The following is an 11,621-nucleotide window of genomic DNA, read 5'->3' on the forward strand; positions in this document are numbered from 1 at the left end:
TTGGAAGCTTGGCATACCAGAAGACTTGGGTAGCCTTTCTGGCTGAGAATAGAGGTACCAACGCAAACAACTTAAGCCTCAGTTTACCACTACTGAAACTGGGTACTTGTCCCACATCCATGCACTTTGTACCAAAATGCCACTTGTGACTACCTATGTTGCACACTTCAGATACTGGTCTCTCTTCATTCTCTCTGGAGCATCCCTGCCCAGAGGACATTATCTTACACCGCATTAGCCAAACTACGGTGTCCTAAATTGTCATGCCTCGTTCACAGTGCGCTAGCCTCCTAATACAAACCACCCCACCCCCATCTATATTTCATTACCATATCACTCACCGCCCAGCTTCAAGCCATTCCTGACCAGCAACTTGCTCCCTCTGTCCCCCACCGAGAGCCACTGAACAGATTCACAAACAAATAACCTACCCCTGGCTCCCATGAGGACAGGAATAGCAGAAAGGAAGCTACTTCACCCTGGTGAATACTCCGATGCCCCACACGGGAACACAGTAAATGTTTATACAATAAACTTCTTACCTCAGGTTTTGATGCAATCTTATTAAACAGAAGACCAAAATACACCCCACTCTTTTTTGTTTCCACGGCTTGTCTTCCTACTCCTCTCCCCTTCCCTGCCTTTCCCCTCCTTCTCCCTAACCCTTCCCTTCCTCGGTTCCCATTACCCTATAATCCTGTCCTCACTTGTACTCACTGCCAGACAAAACTGTCACGACGACTTTTATATTCACACGTTAAAACATTAAGATTTGGTTTCCCCCCTCCCCCATTCCCTCCTTTTTAGGTCTCGCCTGTCGATGCGCATGCGCATCGAGCTTGCGAGACTATGGGGGCTTATCCACTCTTTATCCAACTTTCAAGGAATCGTGGCGATTCCTTGCAGTGCACGAGACATTTTAGACTAATGCGCATGCGCAAACAGCTTAAAAGCGCGTGCACAAGCCTGCATTGCCTTCTCTCTCTCTGACAGCCTCCCCCAGCTCCGCCTCTTCACTTTTTGATTGCACGGATGTTAGGCCGTGCCTCCCCTACTCTACTCCCCCCTCCTTCTCCACTCCCCCTCACGACGCACCTCCGGATCCGCCCCCTCCCCATTTTGTCTACCACCGTGAAACTGTTTGGCACACGAAAGTCTTACCATTACCACGACATATTTCCTTTCAGCTCTAACTTCGGCAAATGTATTTTAGTGGACAATGAAACATACTTCTTTGTTACGAAACATTTGTACATCCTTCCACATGTCTTCCACAACCCACTAACGCCCGAACCACCCCCCTCTGTCCCCGTACACAACCATGCTCGCATTTCAACTCCCCCTCACGACGCACCTCCGGATCCGCCCCCTCCCCATTTTGTCTACCACCGTGAAACTGTTTGGCACACGAAAGTCTTACCATTACCACGACATATTTCCTTTCAGCTCTAACTTCGGCAAATGTATTTTAGTGGACAATGAAACATACTTATTTGTTACCAAACATTTGTACATCCTTCCACATGTCTTCCACAACCCACTAACGCCCGAACCCCCCCCCTCTGTCCCCGTACACAGCCATGCTCGCATTTCAACTCCCCCTCTCCAGACGCACCTCCGGATCGTACCCCCGTCAAACTGTTTGGCACACGAAAGTATTACCATTATCACGACTTTTTTATTCCTTTCAGAAAACATTTCCCTCTTCAACTCTAACTTCGGCAAATGTATTTTAGTGGACAATGAAACATACTTATTTGTTACCAAACATTTGTACATCCTTCCACATGTCTTCCACAACCCACTAACGCCCGAACCCCCCCCCTCTGTCCCCGTACACAGCCATGCTCGCATTTCAACTCCCCCTCTCCAGACGCACCTCCGGATCCGCCCCCTCCCCATTTTGTCTCCCCACGTGAAACTGTTTGGCACACGAAAGTATATACTTTAAACAGAAATCGTCTACACCACGAGATAATGACATACGCTTTAAAAGTTACATCGGCTTGTACATTGCCTAATCTGCAGGACTACCACTGAAATCGTCTACACCACGAAATAAAGCGTGCTACGTTAAAAATACCGATTGTATCTCTAGCATTGCACCTAAAATAAAACATTTTAGTCCCATTTACATGAACACAAAGTCAGGCCACAGACTGCAAGGCTTTCGTCACGAAAACTACAGGATGCTAGACTACTTTAAGCGCCGTCGCCAAGATTGTAATCACTTGTGAAGTTCCTTTGGGGATGTGCTAATTTAGAACAGCAGGATGCGACGCGGGTGTTAGCTCGATAACAACACCAACCCCCCCCCCCCCCCCACCCCCCCAAAAAAAAAAAGACTGAAAGGAAATACTTACACTACAAACGTAAAACTTTTTTGCGAAACGTAAGCAATGTCACTGTACGCAAATATTAACACTAGAAATGTGTAGTTATTTTAACAATACTTATTTACTTTACATAACCATGATTATTTTTGGACAAGTTTCCTCGACTGCGTGGTATGTAAATTCGTCTTATTCTACGTTTACGCTTTTACAGACTAAATTTTTTTATGTTGCCTCACTGAAACATTTCCGATTTTGCCTTCTTTTGTATAATCACCACTGTATTTTAACGTTCCCACACACACATTAATGTTGGCATGATATAACAAAAAACAACACAACTTTGATGGCAAATACATCAGCTCTAAACATTTCGCCACACTTGTCTCTAGATTTATTTATTGCCATAAACAATATGTACCATCTTCTAAATTCCCCACTCTATTTTAACGTTCCCACACACACATCAACCACTCACCCTCAACCACTCACCCTCAACCACTCACCCTCAACCACTCACCCTCAACCACTCACCCTCAACCACTCACCCTCAACCAATCACCCTCACCCTCAACCCTCACCTACCCTCACCCTCACCCTCAACACTCACCTACCCTCACCCACCCGCAACCCCTCACCCTCACTCAACACCTCAGCCTCGCCCTCACTCGCCCTAACCCTCAACGTCTCATGCTATTTTTAAGGGTAACTTGGCGCTGACAGTTCCAGTCGAATGACAGTAAGGTAGAAAAATTCTATAGTCACTCACCCTGAACGCCTCACCCAACATCTCACCTTGACTCACCATCAACATCTCACCCTCACTCACCCTGAAAACATCAGCCTCAATTCCTCACCTCAACCCCTCACCCTCAAGCATTCACCCTCACTCACCCTCCCTCACCCTCACTCACCCTCCCTCACCCACGTTCCAGTCGAATGACAGTAAGGTAGAAAAATTCTATAGTCACTCACCCTCAACGCCTCACCCAACATCTCACCTTGACTCACCATCAACATCTCACCCTCACTCACCCTGAAAACATCAGCCTCAATTCCTCACCTCAACCCCTCACCCTCAAGCATTCACCCTCACTCACCCTCCCTCACCCTCACTCACCCTCCCTCACCCACAACCCCTCACCCACCCTCAACCCCTCACCCTCACTCAACACCTCAGCCTTGCCCTCACTCGCCCTCACCCTCAACCCCTCACCCTCAACCACTCACCCTCAATCACTCACCCTCAACCACTCACCCTCAACCACTCACCCTCAACCACTCACCCTCAACCACTCACCCTCAACCACTCACCCTCAACCACTCACCCTCAAACAGTCACCCTCAAACATTCACCCTCAACAACTCACCCTCAACAACTCACCCTCAGCAACTCACCCTCACCCACTCACCCGCACCCAGTCGCCCTCACCATCAACCCCTCATGCTATTTTTAAGGCTAACTTACAGACTAAAGATTTTCTATGTTTCCTCACTGAAACATTTGCGATTTTGCATTTTTGGGATAATCACCACTGTATTTTAACGTTCCCACACACACATTAATGTAGGCATGCTATAACAAAAAAAAAACCCCAACTTTAATGGCAAGTACATCAGCTCAAAACATTTCGCCACACCTGTCTCTAGATTTATTTATTGGCATAAGAAAAATATGTACCATCTTCTAAATCCCCCACTCTATTTTAATGGTACCACACACACATCAACCACTCACCCTCAACCATTCACCCTCAACCATTCACCCTCAACCACTCACCCTCAACCACTCACCCTCAACCACTCACCCTCAACCACTCACCCTCAACCACTCACCCTCAACCACTCACCCTCAAACAGTCACCCTCAAACACTCCCCCTCAAACACTCACCCTCAACCACTCACCCTCAACCACTCACCCTCAACAACTCACCCTCAACCACTGTCCCTCAACATCTCACCCTCACTCACCCTCAACACCTCACCCTCAACCCCTCACCCCCAACCCTCACCCGCAACCCCTCACCTTGCACCCCTCCCCCACACCTCACCCTCAACCCCTCACCCCCAACCCTCACCCGCAACCCCTCACCTTGCACCCCTCCCCCTCACTCACCCTCCATCACCCTCAACCCCTCACCTACATCATCAACACTTCACCCTCAACACCTCACTCACCCTCAACCCCTCCCACTCACCCTCACTCACCCTCACCCTCACTCACCCTCAACACCTCACCATCACTGACATTCAACCCCTCACCCTCACTAACTCTCAATGACTCAATCACCCTTACCCTCACTCGCATTCAATATCTCACCCACACTAACACTGAACGCCTCACTCACCCTCACTTTTACCCTCACTCACACTCAACAGTTCAACCTCACCCTCACTCACATTCACCCTCTCCCTCAACTCCTTATGCCATTTGTAAAGCGTAACTTGGATCAGACAGTTACAGTCAAATTACATTAAGGTTGAAATTGGCGTCTGTAAACTTTATTGATTTTTATCAAAACTCCTCCACTCACCCTCAACCACTCACCCTCAACCACTCACCCTCAACAACTCACCCTCAACCACTCACCCTCAACCACTCACCCTCAACCAATCACCCTCACCCTCAACCCTCACCTACCCTCACCCTCAACACTCACCTACCCTCACCCACCCTCAACCCCTCACCCTCACTCAACACCTCAGCATCGCCCTCACTCCCCCTCACCCTCAACGTCTCATGCTATTTTTAAGGGTAACTTTGCGCTGACAGTTCAAGTCGAATGACAGTAAGGTAGAAAAATTCTATAGTCACTCACCCTCAACGCCTCACCCAACATCTCACCTTGAATCACCATCAACATCTCACCCTCACTCACCCTCAAAACATCTGCCTCAATTCCTCACCTCAACCCCTCACCCTCAACCACTCACCCTCAACCACTCACCCTCAACCACTCACCCTCAAACAGTCACCCTCAAACAGTCACCCTCAAACACTCACCCTCAATCACTCACCCTCAAACAGTCACCCTCAAACAGTCACCCTCAAACACTCACCCTCAACCACTCACCCTCAACAACTCACCCTCACCCACTCACCCGCACCCAGTCGCCCTCACCATCAACCCCTCATGCTATTTTTAAGGGTAACTTACAGACTAAAGATTTTCTATGTTGCCTCACTGAAACATTTGCGATTTTGCATTTTTTGGATAATCAACACTGTATTTTAACGTTCCCACACACACATTAATGTAGGCATGCTATAACAAAAAAAAAAACCAACTTTAATGGCAAGTACATCAGCTCAAAACATTTCGCCACACCTGTCTCTAGATTTATTTATTGGCATAAGAAAAAAATGTACCATCTTATAAATACCCCACTCTATTTTAACGGTACCACACACACATCAACCACTCACCCTCAACCATTCACCCTCAACCATTCACCCTCAACCATTCACCCTCAACCATTCACCCTCAACCACTCACCCTCAACCACTCACCCTCAACCACTCACCCTCATCCACTCACCCTCAACCACTCACCCTCAACCACTCACCCTCAACCATTCACCCTCACTCACCCTCCCTCACCCTCACTCACCCTCCCTCACCCTCAACCCCTCACCCACCCTCAACCCCTCACCTTCACTCAACACCTCAGCCTTGCCCTCACTCGCCATCACCCTCAACCCCTCACCCTCAACCACTCACCCTCAATCACTCACCCTCTACCACTCACCCTCAACCACTCACCCTCAACCACTCACCCTCAACTACTCACCCTCAACCACTCACCCTCAACCACTCACCCTCAACCAATCACCCTCAAACAGTCACCCTCAAACAGTCACCCTCAAACACTCACCCTCAACCACTCACCCTCAACAACTCACCCTCAACCACTCTCCCTCAACATCTCACCCTCACTCACCCTCAACACCTCACCCTCAACCCCTCACCCCCAACCCTCACCCGCAACCCCTCACCTTCCACCCCTCACCCTCACTCACCCTCCATCACCCTCAACCCCTCACCTACATCATCAACACTTCACCCTAAACACCTCACTCACCCTCAACCCCTCCCACTCACCCTCACTCACCCTCACTCACCCTCAACACCTCACCATCACTAACACTCAACCCCTCACCCTCACTAACTCTCAATGACTCAATCACCCTTACTCTCACTCGCATTCAATATCTCACCCTCAACCACTCACCCTCAACCACGCACCCTCAACCACTCACCCTCAACCACTCACCCTCAACCACTCACCCTCAACCACTCACCCTCAACCACTCACCCTCAACCACTCACCCTCAACCACTCACCCTCAACCACTGTCCCTCAACATCTCACCCTCACTCACCCTCAACACCTCACCCTCAACTCCTCACCCCCAACCCTCACCCGCAACCCCTCACCTTGCACCCCTCCCCCTCACTCACCCTCCATCACCCTCAACCCCTCACCTACATCATCAACACTTCACCCTCAACACCTCACTCACCCTCAACCACTCACCCTCAACCACTCACCCTCAACCAATCACCCTCACCCTCAACCCTCACCTACCCTCACCCTCAACACTCACCTACCCTCACCCACCCTCGACCCCTCACCCTCACTCAACACCTCAGCATCGCCCTCACTCCCCCTCACCCTCAACGTCTCATGCTATTTTTAAGGGTAACTTGGCGCTGACAGTTCAAGTCGAATGACAGTAAGGTAGAAAAATTCTATAGTCACTCACCCTCAACGCCTCACCCAACATCTCACCTTGACTCACCATCAACATCTCACCCTCACTCACCCTCAAAACATCAGCCTCAATTCCTCACCTCAACCCCTCACCCTCAACGATTCACCCTCACTCACCCTCCCTCACCCTCACTCACCCTCCCTCACCCTCCCTCACCCTCAACCCCTCACCCACACCCTCAACACTTCACCCTACACACCTCACCCTCAGTAACTCTCAATCCCTCTATCACCCTTCCCCTCACTCACCCTCAATACCTCACCCTCACTAACACTCAACCCCTCTCTTACTTTCACTTACACTCAAGACCTCAGCCTCACCCTCACTCATCCTCACCCTCAACCCCTCATGCCACTTTTTAAGTTTAACTTTGAGTACACAGTTCAAGTCGATTTAGATTAAAGTAGAAAATGGTCTCTGGAAACGTTAACAAAACTCCTATAGTTTACATACTATGCCGTACACACACACCAACATAATTCCTAGCATTTAAAATTACCAACAGACACATTCTAGGGCCGCATCCTCAGCAATGCTCACGATTTTTATACTACAAATAACAACACAACTTTGATGGCAAATAAATCAGCTCTGAACATTTCGCCACACCTATCGCTACATTTCTCTATTGCCAAACAAAATCATCGACCAACTTTCTCAGTCTCCTACTGTACTTCTATGCTGACACTCACACATTAATGGAGGCATCTGCAGCAATGTCCTGTCTTTTCATACTAAACATAAACGCCACAACTTTGATCCTGTATATTACAAGACTTACATTAAGGGACGCACCCGCAGCCAAATTCTGTATTTACAACACGTACACACACAGCCAAAATTATCCTAGCATTTACAAATACCCACAGACACATCTTTCTCATTCGCCGACTGGACGGCTCCACAGCAATGTTCAGTATTTGCATACTAAACATAAACGCCACAACTTCGGCACATCTTTCACCCTGTATATTACAAGCGTTCTATGTTTCTAAATGAAACTTTGTATACTTTACAAGCTTTAGATATTCCACTTTTTAAGGGTTACTTCGAGCAAAAAAAGTTGAACTTCAATGACACAAACGTTAAATAAAACAAACGACAAAAAAAAAATTTTACTTTGTCAGTTCCGAGCTAACTCTTATGTGCGCTTAAGTGAGTTGGCCAGGGAAGTCTACTGGCGCGCCAATGTCGAAACTCCATTTGCATACACATTCAAACATTCACACTTCTAATTCGCGCACATCAGCTAGTGTGACTTTTCCTTGGGGCAAGGGAAGGACTGCAAGGTGGGTGTTAGCTCGAGAACAACAACAGACATCCCCCCCCCACCCCAAAATCAAGTAGAAACGTGAATTATTTTCGCTAAACTTAAACAATCCCACTGAACGTAAATACGAACATTAGAAACGTTATTTGTTTTAACAAAACTTATTTAGTTTACATAACCAGGCCTAGTATTTCACAATTTTGTGGGACAACATAGTATGTAACATCGGCCTATTCTACTTCGACGCTTGTACAGACTACATATTTTCAATGTTGCCTTCAGTGGGAAAATTACGATGTTGCCTTCGTTTGGATAACCACCATATTTCTGATACACACACATTAAGGGACGCATCCGCAGCAGACTCACTCTCACTCACCCGTTTTTTTTTCTATTTAGTTAAGGGTAACTTTCAGCCAACCTCTCTTGCTATTTTGTTAAGGGTCACTTGCAGCACACATTTCAAGACGAATTACAGTAAGGCAGAAAATGGCGTCTGGAAACGTTTTTTTTTTAACATCATAACTCTTATACTTTAAATACAATCTACCACTGTATTTTAACATTTCGCCACACCTACTCACCACCAACCTCTCTTTCTATTTTCTTAAGGGTAACTTGCAGCCAACCTCGATTCCTACTTTGTTGACTATGGCGCTTTTACAGACTAAAGAATTTCGATGTTGACTCACTCAAACATTCCAGATTTTGCCTTCTTTTGGATAATCACCACTGTATTTTAACGTTAACACACACACATTAATGTAGGCATGCTATCACAATAAAAAACAAAAAATTGATGGCAAATACATCAGCTCAAAACATTTCGCCACACCTGTCTCAAGATTTATTGCCAGAAAACATTATGTACCATCTTCTAAATCCCCCACTCTATTTTACCGTTCCCACACACACATCAACCACTCACCCTCAACCACTCACCCTCAACCACTCACCCTCAACCACTCACCCTCACCCACTCACCGTCAACCACTCACCGTCAACCACTCACCGTCAACCACTCACCGTCAACCACTCACCCTCACCCACTCACCCTCACCCACTCACCCTCACCCTCACCCACTCACCCTCACCCACTCACCCTCACCCACTTACTCTCAACCACTTGCCCTCAACAACTCTCCCTCAAACACTCGCCCTCAACCACTCGCCCTCAACCACTCACCCTCAACCACTCACCCTCAACCACTCACCCTCAACCACTCACCCTCAACCACTCACCCTCAACCGCTCACCCTCAACTGCTCACCCTCAACTGCTCACCCTCAAACAATCACCCTCAACCACTCACCCTCAACAACTCACCCTCAACCACTCACCCTCAACAACTCAACCAACACAACACTCTCACTCACCATCAACATCTCACTCTCAAACATCTCACCCTCAACACCTCACCCTCAACGACTCACCCTCAACACTTAAAATGGCGTCTGAAAACGTTTTTTTTTTAACATCATAACTCTTATACTTTAAATACAATCTACCACTGTATTTTAACATTTCGCCACACCTACTCACCACCAACCTCTCTTTCTATTTTCTTAAGGGTAACTTGCAGCCAACATCGATTCCTACTTTGTTGACTATGGCGCTTTTACAGACTAAAGATTTTCGATGTTGCCTCACTCAAACATTCCCAATTTTGCCTTCTTTTGGATAATCACCACTGTATTTTAACGTTAACACACACACATTAATGTAGGCATGCTATCACAATAAAAAACAAAAGTTTGATGGCAAATACATCAGCTCAAAACATTTCGCCACACCTGTCTCAAGATTTATTGCCTGAAAAAATTATGTACCATCTTCTAAATCCCCCACTCTATTTTACCGTTCCCACACACACATCAACCACTCACCCTCAACCACTCACCCTCAACAACTCACCCTCACCCACTCACCCTCACCCACTCACCCTCACCCACTCACCCTCACCCACTCACCCTCACCCACTCACCCTCACCCACTCACCCTCACCCACTCACCCTCACCCTCACCCACTCACCCTCACCCACTTACTCTCAACCACTCACCCTCAAACACTCGCCCTCAACCACTCGCCCTCAACCACTCGCCCTCAACCACTCGCCCTCAACCACTCACCCTCAACCACTCATCCTCAACCACTCATCCTCAACCACTCACCCTCAACCGCTCACCCTCAACCACTCACCCTCAACCACTCACCCTCAACCACTCACCCTCAACCACTCACCCTCAACCACTCACCCTCAACAACTCACCCTCAACCACTCACCCTCAACAACTCAACAAACACATCACTCTCACTCACCATCAACATATCACTCTCAAACATCTCACCCTCAACACCTCACCCTCAACGACTCACCCTCAACACTTCACCCTCAACACCTCACCCTCAACACCTCACCCTCAACACCTCACCCTCAACGACTCACCCTCAACACTTCACCCTCAACACCTCACCCTCAACACCTCACCCTCAACAACTCACCCTCAACCACTCACCCTCAACCACTCACCCTCAACCACTCACCCTCAACCACTCACCCTCAACCACTCACCCTCAACCACTCACCCTCAACCACTCACCCTCAACCACTCACCCTCAACCACTCACCCTCAACCACTCACCCTCAACCACTCACCCTCAACCACTCACCCTCAACCACTCACCCTCAACCACTCACCCTCAACCATTCACCCTCAACCACTCACCCTCAACCACTCTCCCTCAACAACTCACCCTCAACCACTCACCCTCAACCACTCACCCTCAACCACTCACCCTCAACCACTCACCCTCAACCACTCAACCTCAACCAATCACCCTCACCCTCAACCCTCACCTACCCTCACCCTCACCCTCAACACTCACCTACCCTCACCCACCCTCAACCCCTCACCCTTACTCAACACCTCAGTCTCACCCTCACTCGCCCTCACCCTCAACGTCTCATGCTATTTTTAAGGGTAACTTGGCGCAGACAGTTCAAGTCGAATGACAGTAAGGTAGAAAAATTCTATAGTCACTCACCCTCAACGCCTCACCCAACATCTCACCTTCACTCACCATCAACATCTCACACTCATTCACCCTCAAAACATCAGCCTCAATTCCTCACCTCAACCCCTCACCCTCAACCATTCACCCTCACTCACCCTCCCTCACCCTCAACCCCTCACCCACACTCTCAACACTTCACCCTACACACCTCACCCTCAGTAACTCT

Source organism: Lissotriton vulgaris, chromosome 2_1 (assembly GCF_964263255.1).
Source record: "Lissotriton vulgaris chromosome 2_1, aLisVul1.2, whole genome shotgun sequence".
NCBI lineage: Eukaryota > Metazoa > Chordata > Amphibia > Caudata > Salamandridae > Lissotriton > Lissotriton vulgaris.